The sequence below is a fragment of the Phyllobates terribilis genome, unplaced genomic scaffold, assembly GCF_046119375.1.
Source record: "Phyllobates terribilis strain yellow unplaced genomic scaffold, ASM4611937v1 Scaffold_47__1_contigs__length_9908305, whole genome shotgun sequence".
NCBI lineage: Eukaryota > Metazoa > Chordata > Amphibia > Anura > Dendrobatidae > Phyllobates > Phyllobates terribilis.
In genome coordinates, this window is record NW_027362807.1 from 8471370 (window position 1) to 8484387 (window position 13018).

The window sequence follows — 13018 nt, forward strand, 5'->3', positions numbered from 1 at the left end:
CCCCCATTACTAACCCCATAGTCAAAGTTAAAAAAAACACAAACACCCAGAATAAAGTCCTTTAATTGAAATAAAGACACAATTCTTTATTGTTCTAAATTAAACCATACTTACCGTCACGCCCATTCCAGCTGAAGCCAACGATCTCCTGCAATAAAAGAAAAATAATAAACCAACCTCATCCTTACCTTTCCATGGTTCCCAGGACAGCTTCAGCTCTGCTACATCGAGATGACAAGCTGGACCGCAGCAGAACGCTGCCATCCAGCCTGTCATCCCGCAGACACTGAGAAGCGCAGGCATGCTTGCGCTCTGCAGTGTCTGGCTGTGACGGCATCCAGATGAGCCGACAATGAACTCAGCTCACCTCCTGGACGTCCGTCACTGACAGCGTGGGAAACTTCTACTGCGCATGCGGGGAGCAGGAGAATTTTCCCACGCTGTCAGTGACGTGCATGAGGTGAGCCGAGTTCATTGGATATGATCTCGGCTCATCTGGATGCCGTCACAGTCAGACACTGAGGAGCACAAGCATGCCTGCGCTTCTCAGTGTCTGCCGCATGGCAAGCTGAACGGCAGCGTTCTGCTGCGGTGCAGCCTGTCATGTGAATGTAGCAGAGCTGGACCGGTCCTGGGAACCATGGAGATGTAAGGATGAGGTTGCTTTATTATTTTACTTTTATTGCAGGAGATCGTTGGCTTCAGCTGGAATGGGCGTGACGGTAAGTATGGTTTAATTTAGAACATTAAAAAATTGTGTCTTTATTTCAATTAAAGGACTTTATTCTGGGTGTTGTGTTTTTTTTAATTACTTTACTAGAAATTCATGGTGGTCATGTCTAATATTGGCGTGACCCCATGAATTTCGGGCTTAGGGCCAGCTGATAATGCCAAGCTGGCCCTAACCCCTTTATTACCCAGTGAGCCACCGCACCAGGGCCCTGGATGAGTTGGGTACAGCGCCAGAAGATGGCGCTTCTATGAACGCGCCATTTTCCGGGGTGGCTGCGGACTGCAATTTGCAGCGGGGGGGGCCCAGAAAGCTTGGGTCTCCCTGCGCTGCAGATTCCAGCCCCCAGCTGCCTAGTTGTACCTGGCTGGACACAAAAATAGGGCGAAGCCCCACGTCTTTTTTTTTTCATTATTTCATGAAATAATTAAAAAAAAAAGGGCTTCCCTATATTGTTGTGTCCGGCCAGGTACAAATAGGCAGCTGGTGGTTGGGGGCAGCCCGTTCCTGCCTGCTGTACCTGGCTGGACACAAAAATATGGCGAAGCCCACGTCAACATTTTTGGGAAAAATTAATTACAAAATTAATAATAATTTAGGGACTGCATCTTTATGAACCCCTCAATTGTCATTTAGTGTTAAAATAAAGGATTTTTTAAAAAGAAAATTGGCGTGGGATCCACCATCATTATAGTCTCTAGCGGAGGTTAAGCAGACGGCTGGGGCAGATGTTTGAAGTCTGGGAAGGGGGTAATACCCACGGAGCTTCCCAGGCTACTAATATCAGCCCCCAGCTGAATACCTAGCCTTTACTAGCTATTAGAATGGGGGACCCCCCCAAAAAATGACGTGGGGTCCCCCCTATTTTAATATGTTTATGAGTGAGTTTTCCTGCTATATACCTGCATGTCATAAGAATTTAAATTAAAAAAGGACCATGTTAAATTCAAATCTGTTTTTTTTTAATTTTTACCGGTGTTTGGTATGCGTTGGAAAAGGGGTAGTCTTATACGGTGAATATATCCTAAACTCTTTATTTTAACAGGAAAGTAGGGGGGTCGTCTTATACACCAGGTCGTCTTATACGCCGGAATATACGGTATATTTGTTGTAATAATTAAAAATAAATTAATAAATTAGAACGTCATATATAAATTAAAGCGGCAATATTTTGGATTACATTAGAATCAATATATGCATAAGATATTTAAATAATTATGTTTCTGCATGAATTTGATATTTAATATTATCTTATATGTACCCTTAGAGTTTTCATTCCAAAGCAGGATTTTGATCAAACAACTCTAAAATTGGTTTATTTCTTTATTCACACAGGAAGTTGGAAAAAATTGCATGATTTTATGTGTATAACATTTTAAAATAATAACATAACTAGTTGAACTATATTATGTGTAACACTTATTAATTAGATCTTTTGTGCTGCTAATATTTTTTGTGCATGAATTATTTGTGCTTTATAACTAAAGTAACTTTACAGCATGACGTGTGTGACAGCTGCAGCCTTTGAACTTTGAGCAAATAATATGGATTTCCATTCATCCTATTTTTAGTTGGTGTAGTTTAAACCTGGTAGCCAGTAAAAAAAAAGAATCTAAGGCATTTCTATTTTAGCAAGTCAAGAGCAATTTTTTTTTTCAAGTGTCCTAAATTTCAGAAAAATATTATATCATATTATATGTACTTAGGGAATATTCAAAGAAATATTAAGATATTACATTTAATAGTTTACAATGCGCATTGATAATTAGGATACAAAAAAATTTGGGTTAAATAAATATATATATATATGTTCATACCTTTGTATGTGGAATGTATGGTTCAACAAATTTGTGAATGTCAGTGAAATAGCAGCTGCTCATTTACTTCATCTGCTAAGTGTGACAGAGGCCTCATTTCATGTATGTTTGAAAAAAAATGTTTCTTTATGTGAAGGTACACAAATATATTTAATTCTGAGAAAATTATAATACATAAATAAGTATTATCTATATAATATACAGTACAGACCAAAAGTTTGGACACACCTTCTCATTTAAAGATTTTTCTGTATTTTCATGACTATGAAAATTGTACATTCACACTGAAGGCATCAAAACTATGACTTAGCACATGTGGAATTATATAGTTAACAAAAAAGTGTGAAACAACTGAAAATATGTCTTATATTGTAGGTTCTTCAAAGTAGCCACCTTTTGCTTTGATGACTGCTTTGCACACTCTTGGCATTCTCTTGATGAGCTTCAAGAGGTAGTCACCGGAAATGGTCTTCCAACAATCTTGAAGGAGTTCCTAGAGATGCTTAGCACTTGTTTCCCCTTTTGCCTTCACTCTGCGGTCCTGCTCACCCCAAACCATCTCGATTGGGTTCAGGTCTGGTGACTGTGTTGGCTAGGTCATCTGGCGTAGCACCCTATCTCTCTTTCTTGGTCAAATAGCCCTTACACAGCCTGGAGGTGTGTTTGAGGTCATTGTCCTGTTGAAAAATAAATGATCGTCCAACTAAACGCAAACCGGATGGAATAGCATGCCGCTGCAAGGTGCTGTGGTAGCCATGCTGGTTCAGTATGCCTTCAATTTTGAATAAATCCCCAACAGTGTCACCAGAAAAGCACCCCCACACCATCACACCTCCTCCTCCATGCTTCACGGTGGGAACCAGGCATGTAGAGTCCATCCGTTCACCTTTTCTGCATTGCACAAAGACACGGTGGTTGGAACCAAAGATCTCAAATTTGGACTCATCAGACCAAAGCACAGATTTCCACTGGTCTAATGTCCATTCCTTGTGTTCTTTAGCCCAAACAAGTCTCTTCTGCTTGTTGCCTGTCCTTAGCAGTGGTTTCCTAGCAGCTATTTTACCATGAAGGCCTGCTGCACAAAGTCTCCTCTTAACAGTTGTTGTAGAGATGTGTCTGCTGCTAGAACTCTGTGTGGCATTGACCTGGTCTCTAATCTGAGCTGCTGTTAACCTGCGATTTCTGAGGCTGGTGACTCGGATAAACTTATCCTTAGAAGCAGAGGTGACTCTTGGTCTTCCTTTCCTGGGGCGGTCCTCATGTGAGACAGTTTCTTTGTAGTGGTTGATGGTTTTTGCAACTGCACTTGGGGACACTCAAAGTTTTCTCAATTTTTCGGACTGACTGACCTTCATTTCTTAAAGTAATGATGGCCACTCGTTTTTCTTTACTTAGCTGCTTTTTTTCTCACCATAATACAAATTCTAACAGTCTATTCAGTAGGACTATCAGCTGTGTATCCACCAGACTTCTGCACAACACAACTGATGGTCCTAACCCCATTTATAAGGCAAGAAATCCCACTTATTAAACCTGACAGGGCACACCTGTGAAGTGAAAACCATTTCCGGTGACTACCTCTTGAAGCTCATCAAGAGAATGCCAAGAGTGTGCAAAGCAGTCATCAAAGCAAAAGGTGGCTACTTTGAAGAACCTAGAATATAAGACATATTTTCAGTTGTTTCACACTTTTTTGTTAAGTATATAATTCCACATGTGTTAATTCATAGTTTTGATGCCTTCAGTGTGAAAGTACAATTTTCATAGTCATGAAAATACAGAAAAATCTTTAAATGAGCAGGTGTGTCCAAACTTTTGGTCTGTACTGTATATATATCCATTTCTATATTTCTTTGGTAATTATTATTTCTTGATTTAGCTAATAGTGGATAAGGGCAACCACACATCAAAATGGTTTATAAAGCAAATTTACATTTACAATAATTTTTCCAAATGATAATTTTATAGTATTCAAGGTTATTATTTTTTAATGGTTACCTAAATATGTACACATCTCTTCAGACAAATATATGCTACACATTGATATGAAATTTATGAAAAATATTTATAGAAGAATAATTATTTTTAATTTGGTTCTGATATATAAATTATTTTCTAAAATAATATTTTTTGGCCTTAAGGGGGAATGTGTTTTTGATCCTGATTACATAATCACATTTGATCGATACTTATTTTTCACACATTTTTAATAAAGGAAAAATAGTAATAAGGTACAATGGTATAACAAAGAAGGGGTTATATGCAAAGTTGCATATTTTAATCATTTTTGGTAATACAAGGTTATGACAAATATGAAATCATCCAGATAATTGAAATATAAGAGTATTTTTATGAAAAATATAATTACTCTGCATTTGTAATTAACATAAAAGGCATTATTATTATTATTATTATTTTTAGTCTTAATTTTAATCTTCATTTTTAAATTTTATTCTTACTTTCTTATTTTTCTATTTTTCATTTTTAATTCTCATTTTTTGATTTTATTTCAGCTCAAAATCTCAATTGAGAAAGCACATTAATATTTAATAAAGTAATGCCTACTACAAGAATATTGCTTCATTAAATACAATGATATGGTTCCAATATAAGAAGAAAAAATGTTTCAATTTTCTGAGTAAACACAACAAGTCATTCTTTCATTCATATATTTATTCATTTTGGCTCATGAGTATATATTCTTTGGTATTATTGGTTTAATAAAGATATAAACACTTGTTGTTTCAAAACACACTGACACCTATGGGTTGGAAAAGGTAATTACACCTATGACACAAAAATATTCCATCACATGAAGAACTTGATTAATAATGAATTACTATCAATTATTGTTTTATTATTCCTAACATAATTAATTTTAATATTTTGATAATAATTAGATGGATATTCTTGATTGCTATGGTACGCTGTGATATTATAGGTTAGGAAAATTGCGAGATTTGGTATCAGATTAGGGAATGAAGACTTCAATCAAGACATCGCAATTATGAATTCTATCTTAATAAAGACTTTCATATTTAAAAATCATAGAGACTCTCAAAAGTTACAAGAAGAAGCAACCGATATCCGGAAATCTCAGAAGTTAAAGATGTTGTGAATGCTGAGTGTTATAATACACTGTGTCAAATACATTCACACAGTGGCGTTCCCCAAGCAGCCTGGGAACGAGGAGGATAGGTGAGTAGGAGGTTGCGGCGTCAGAGGAGCGGGTTGCGGCAGTGGAGGAGCAGGGCACACGCATTAGCCCCTGCCGCAGCTACTACATGTGCCCGCTGTTAAAGGAACATGAATATTCCCTCTTCTCCACGCCCATGGGCGTGGAGAAGAGGGAATATTCATTCTCTTCAGCAGTGGGCACGGAGGAGCGCTGAGCCGCGGCTCCTGTCAGTGCCCGCTGCTAAAGAGGAAGCATATTCACGCTTCTTCACGCACATAGTCCCGGCGTGGAGAGGAGTGAATGTGCTGGCAGCAGCAGCAGCTCACCTCAGCAACTGAGAGCGCGCGCTGCTCAGATGCCGACATGAGCTGCTGCAGACAGGACTGTGCAGTGATTGGGGATTGAGGAGGCCACACATACCAGGATACTTGCATTGAGGAGGCCACACATACCAGGATTGGGGGATTGAGGAGGCCACACTTACCAGGATTGAGGAGGCCACATTTACCAGGATTGGGGGATTGAGGAGGCCACACTTACAAGGATTGGGGGATTGAGGAGGCCACACATACCAGGACTGGGGGATTGAGGAGGCCACACATACCAGGGATTGTGGGGGCCACACATACCAAGGATTGTGGGATTGAGGGGGCCACACATACCAGGATGGGGAAATTTACCAGTAGCTGCTGCATTTCCCATCCTAGGCTTATACTCAAGTCAATAGGTTTTCCCATTTTTATGTGGTAAAATTAGGGGCCTCAGCTTATTTTCGGGTCGGCTTATTTAAAATATACAGTATTTTAAAATCTGTGAGTAAGTGGTGCCCATAATACTGCAGGACTGTGGCATTATACTATATGGGCTGCATTTTACCCTATGGGGTGTGTAATATACTGTATGGAGGACTATGGGCAGTGCATTATATTCTATGGAGGACAATATGAAGTTCATTATACTATATGGAGGATTATGGGGGGCACATTATACTATATGGGGGGAGCATTATACTATATGGAAGATTATGGGGGAGCCTTATACTATATGGAGGATTATGGGGGCGCATTATACTATATGGAAGATTATCGGTGGTGTATTATACTATATGGAAGGCTATGTTGGGCCATTATAATATTTGAGGGCTATGTGGGGGGCCGTTATACTGTATGAAAGCAATTATACAGTGTGAAGGTGTGTGTGGGGTCCATTATACTGTTTGGAGGGCTGTGTGGGGGCCATGAGAGTGTATGGAGGCTAATGTGGAGGAATGCACCATGGGGGTATCATACTTTGTTTGGGGGGCACTTTTGTTGGCATCATACTTTATTTACTTTATGGGGCAATGAAAGAGGAATCTACAACTTCAAAAGGAGGAAAATTACTATGTAAAGGCTGGAAAGTTATGAGATCTGCTCTTCTGTGACAGACAAATTTTTTTTTTTTTTTTTTGGGGGGGGGGCCCAATTAGAGCTTCTGCTATGGGGCCCCATGACTTCTATGTACGCCCCTGCATTCACACCACTGATAACCATGACTACAGAGGACGATGATCCTATATGAACTGGGTTGTGTTCAAGTTTTCATCACGTTCCAGTGGTTTCCTATCACATGAAAGCTGCTGAATAATGAAGGAGTGTCAGAAAGCTGCCAGCCTGACATATGTGTCCTGTACATTAAGGACTGAGTACTGGTTATGGGGCTATATAAAGCTGGGAAGTGTCAAGCTAACCCTTGCTTTGCTGACCAAAGATGTCACATCTGTTCCAAAAGTGACACGAGACCAGTGCGGACGACACGGAAGATTCCAGAATATCCAACGTAAGTCCAGGTGACACTGCACAGATATTAAAGCTACATTTCATCCATGGACTTTGTTTTCTTATCAATTGACACATGATCTTTCTAATAAAGAGTACAGTTTATGGACTGAACAATAATGAATACAATTATGGACTGTACAATAGCTACACGCTGTCATTTATTTCAAAGGAGTTTTCATCTAAAGACTATGTTTTAAAAGAACCAAGAAGAAGACGAGACGAAGACCCGATGACATCAGATGATGACGATTGGACCCGTGATTACTTCGATTTAGATTTAGGGAAGTATCATTATACATGTTAAATGAATATTAGTCACGGCTTACCATAACATGAATTCATATCATTATGCTATTGAATACATATAACAATAAACTGATATTGATATTAATATTATTATTATGGACATTAAATGATATTGTCAAGGAAGAAGAAAAGAAAAATGATCCTGTTATCCTAATGATGAACCTATTTACTTTGAGGATTTCAGTTGATGTCTGTCACACTCAAAAAGGGGGAATTGTTAAATATTAATTATGGATATTCATTTTATTCTAAATTCTGTACCATATACTGCATAAGATTGCATCAGCCATCGTGCTAGGGTTTCTAGATGACATGTGCTATTTGTGTATTTTTAGTTCAGTGCCATATGCAGAAAACAGGTGTTATATGACCAGTTATAAAAGCCCATGTTAGAGACAAGTGGGGCTCGTGCCATTTCACAGGACACAGGACAAGAATCTATGTGTGAAGAAAACAGCTGCTGATGTAGGCCCAAGGAGACATGTTGTTTACCCGGACACATGGTGTCATCCGGACACACGTGCTGGAGACAGGCAGAAGCAATCTACCATCCAGGATCCCAGGGAAAGATGGGTGACTCTCAACAATTAAGCTAATTATGGACAAATGGACAATCACTTTGTAACTAACTATTTTATGTAACTATTTCAATCATTCTTTTTAATGGACAATCCGAGAATAAATCAATATTTTTTTTTCATAAGAATATCGTGCTATAGTTTTTGATCAATCGCATCTAATAAGAAGTCCTCAATAGAAAATTATACGGAAATAAGTATTTTTTTACAGATTACCGTCAGAACTGGGGTGAGTATATAATTTAAATGATTAAAGAATGCGTCTGTTGTATTTCAAATAAAGTGTTTACTCTGTGTGTTTATTTAACTCTTTACTTTAATTAGGTTTGGTCATGAAAGGGTCTGTTTGACACCTTGTCATCACCAAACAAAAGAGCTAGGTGTCAGCTAATTCCATTCCAATCTTCATTAGCATTTCTATTCATGTAGTTTCTGGGGCAGCAGCAAGCTGCTATTTTTAGCCTGGGAAGGTGCTATTTGCAAACATGGTCCCTGGCTATTATTAACAGCTCACAGCTGTTACATTAGCCGCTACGTCACCACGAACAGCAAGAAGCAGCGCTTTGGATGCAGCATATTCTTGCGTCCAAGATGAGGTGTTCTAATGCTGCACTTTTGTTGTCGGTACATGTGAATCCACCACATACAATAACACTTCAATTGGTCAAAATCTGCAGCGAAGTCCTGTGTCAAATAAATCAAAAATGCCATCAGTGTAAACAAAGCAAAAAAGTGGGCAACCACCTGTACTATTACAGATGATTGTCCACATGCATGCTGAGAATAGCATAAACAAAGGAGGAGAAAGAACTCAGCAAATATTGCAAGAAATATTTATTTAGTTATACACAATAAAAGGGTACAAATAGAAATTAAGACAATGAGGTAGTGTCAGATGATAAAGTGCTTTCAAGTAGGGTAGATGTAATATATTTAAAATGAATCCATGAGACTGCAAAATTGCACATTGCCCAAAGAAATAATTTAATTATAGGTAATAGTAAATTGAAATAAATAAACTGGGACAAAAATCACAGGATTTTCATGATTCACATAATCTCACTGAGATATAAATGGAACAAGATGAAGATGTTAAATGTTCTTAGTATATAGCTATATGCCCATCTCCATAACCAAAAATAAATCAAACCAGCGAGATAATTACCTGACAGGAAAGCACAGCAGAGGGGGAGGTAGGAAGATGATGAGGGTGATGGCCCAACGTACGTTTCGCGGCGTTCCAAGCCGCTTTCTCAAGGGCAAAAAGTCATCATAGTGACCCAGAAAGTATATATACGTCTATCCCCATGGAGCCTGGAATGCAGACAGCTGGTCGGCGGGGCACGCACCCGGAAGTGGCCAGCTAAGCCGGGGGCGTGCTCCACGGACCACGTGACATGGGGTCAAAGACACCAGGTACGGTGCATGCATGTGGCTGAGGGAGCACGCTGTGCGCGCACCCTGGCCATCACACCGCCAATCTGCGCATGCACCGGAATTAATTCTGACACAGGCGCAGGGCGGCCCTCAGATGACCAGGCGCGTGCGCGCCACGATCCCCACCGCGGGCACGCGCTCAGCCATGTCAGAAAGCAGTGTAACAGAGCTCATTCTGGAGAAGTTGGGATCACATAACGGAGCAACAGTGAGACAAAATGGGGGAGGGGGAACTTAATAGTCAAAAATGGGGAGAAGGCCATAGAAAGTCACACATGTATAATAGCAGCAATCATAGATCTTGATAATCATATCTCCCGTCTGGACATGAGGTCAAATGTATATATCCGAATCTCGCTGGTCTCCAAACGTGAGCAGGGTCACAAGGACTTCATAAATATGGACTGGGAAGAGGAAGGAAAGAAAAATAAATAAAATGAAAACATTGGACTTAAAACCACATAAAAAAAAAATTCCTCTTATAATCACCCAACCCACATGTGTTAATACAAACATGTGGGGATAAAGGTATACAAGTTAAGCTTACTGTTACAAAAATGAGGAAAAGATTAGCGACTCATTCAGGCCATTAGGTGTTACTGTGTTCAGGCGCATGATCCATTGTGACTCTTTCTGGGAAAGTCTCTTCCTGACATTGCACCCCCGAATCCCCATATGTATTACGTCAATACCCCGCACCATGAAGGAACAGGGATTGCAATTGTGGCACCCCTGAGGGTTCGGTTGCCACAGACGTACTGCACCTCACCCAGAGGTGTGGTGTCTCCTTCTCTCAGGTAAGGAGGGAGTGCTGCCCGGAACCCCAACACCCGCATTCAACACTACACTACTCCAGGCCGGCTGGAAGGGCAAGATGCAATATGTTTCCTGCTGAGCCCTGTCCCTGGCTGGGGTGGGGGGAACCAAAAGGTAGGGGGAACCAGTAGTGGGTGTGGGTGGAGGATGTAGAGTAGGGGAGCATCATTGTAGGAGGTCTATATATAGGGAAGCCATCTTAGGGTGGCAGGTCAGTAAGAGGAGGGAGTGAGAACAGTCAGGGAGTCAGGGAGCCGAGTCTCTTCAGGAGCTCTGCTCCACAAGTGGGGCCTAGTGATAGAGGCCCAGGAGGGGAGCAGAGGAGTAAGGCTCCATTCTATAGAAGGGATCCCAGGGGGTACGGCGAGTGCAGGATGGCACCCGTTTGCCCCGAATCTGCACAGAGTCAGAGGGATCAGGCCGCAAGAAGGGGACCGGCGCCTGGACCAGCCGTGTTGCTCCAGGTCTCGGCTGGAAAAACCGGAGGCTTCTGACTTTTATAGTGCAGTTGCCACAGCCCCATCCTAGTCACCGTGAGGGTCAAGTAGGTCCGGGAACTCCAGTTGCCCAGAGGGACTTCAGAGCACCCGAGCGGGACTGTGAGTGGGGAAGCGCAGGGCAGGAGGGAGAGGACCCAGTGTGAAGTTGGTCAAGTAAAGGAACATAGGAAAGCGGGGTTCTGTTAAGCACTCCTGACGCATCTGAGGAAGAGCTGAATCCCCGGTCTGGTGAGCGCAGCGTGACGTGGGAGGCTGACACCCGTACAGTGTACCAGTGGAACTAACATAAGAACTGTGAGTAAAGACTCGGATGACTGCACTGCACTGCCTCCGTCAATTATTTCAGCTGCGCCATCTCTTCCTCTGCACTACAAGCCCCAGCATCACCACCCACCATCAAACTCCACACTGCCCCGGGGGCCCGCTCCACCTGTGGGGAGCAGAAACACCTCATCTGCCATTCCAACACCCCCGGAGGTCTGAAGCAGCGCTCGTAATCATTACCAGGCACCACAGGTGGCGTCACAAACTATTTACTTTGTTTATTTATTTTATCCAAGTTCCAATCCCCTTTTTCAAGAGTGACCCCAGGGTAAGGGGCCGGGAGCCAACCACCGCGACACCCCCCCAAACCAGGCGTCCCCATCCCCTGGGCGCTACACAATCATGTTTAGCCTTAAAATGGCGTGGTATCATCTTGAGTTGAGTTGGATCATTTGCTGACCTAGCAGCCATAATGTCCCTCACATGCTCCCGTATGCGTACCCGCAGCTCTCTCGAAGTCAAACCGACATAAATCAATGAGCAGCTGCAGGTAGCATAATAAATGACATTAGATGTACCACAGGTGATATGATGTCTTATATCAAATATCTTTGTGCCATCTGTCGAGCAAAAGCTGGTACAGCGTAGGACATTGGGGCATGCCACACAGTGTCCACATTTGAAATTACCTACCATCGGACCACTTGAGCCAAATAGACGTGGACCAGTGTGTCCGGTACAGAAATTGACATGCTGCGGGTGAGTTTGGGTACATGGCTACAATCAGGAGCCGCTTGTTTATACAGCGTCAAACCCGCAGCATCCAGATGTTACACATAGTGGATGGGATCTCTAGAAATCCCATGTTCACTATGCGTGCATCAGAGGCTGCGGATCATCCGTGGACACTGACATGCGGTGCGTCTTTCAGGAGTGCAGCATGTCAAATTCTCTTGCGGAGTCGCTAGTCTCCGCAATATAAATTGACCACTAGAAAGTACTGAATGCGGTAAATCCGCATGGTTCAGTGAACACATGTGGATTTACCTAAAAAAAACAACAAAACAATATATGCCTCAGAAAAAAATTGGGGTCCCCCTATAAAAATCTAACCAGAAAAGGCTAAACAGATAGCTGCGGGCTGACAGTAATAGCCAGGGAAGGGGCCATGAATACTAGCCCCCTAAGCGGCTTTTAATATCACCCCTCAGCAGTCCCAGAAATGGCGCATCCATAAGATGCGCCAAATCTGATGCTTAGCCTCCGCTCTTCCCACTGCCCTGTAGCAGTGGCGAGTGGGGTAATGGGGTTGGGGTTCATGTCAGCCTTGTATTGCAGCTGACGTGAAGCCCAGGTTAGTAATGGAGGGTGTCTATAAGACGCCCCCATTACTAACCGCGTAGTAGAGTGTTCACCGCTTTTTCAATAAATACACGGCCAGAATAAAGTATTTTAATGAAATAGAAAACACACGGTTCTAAAAGAATTTTTATTACACTCTCAGTCCCCGAATCCCTCGTCTCCTGAAAAAAATAAAATAACAAACAACCATATCCCTCACCTGTCCGCCGC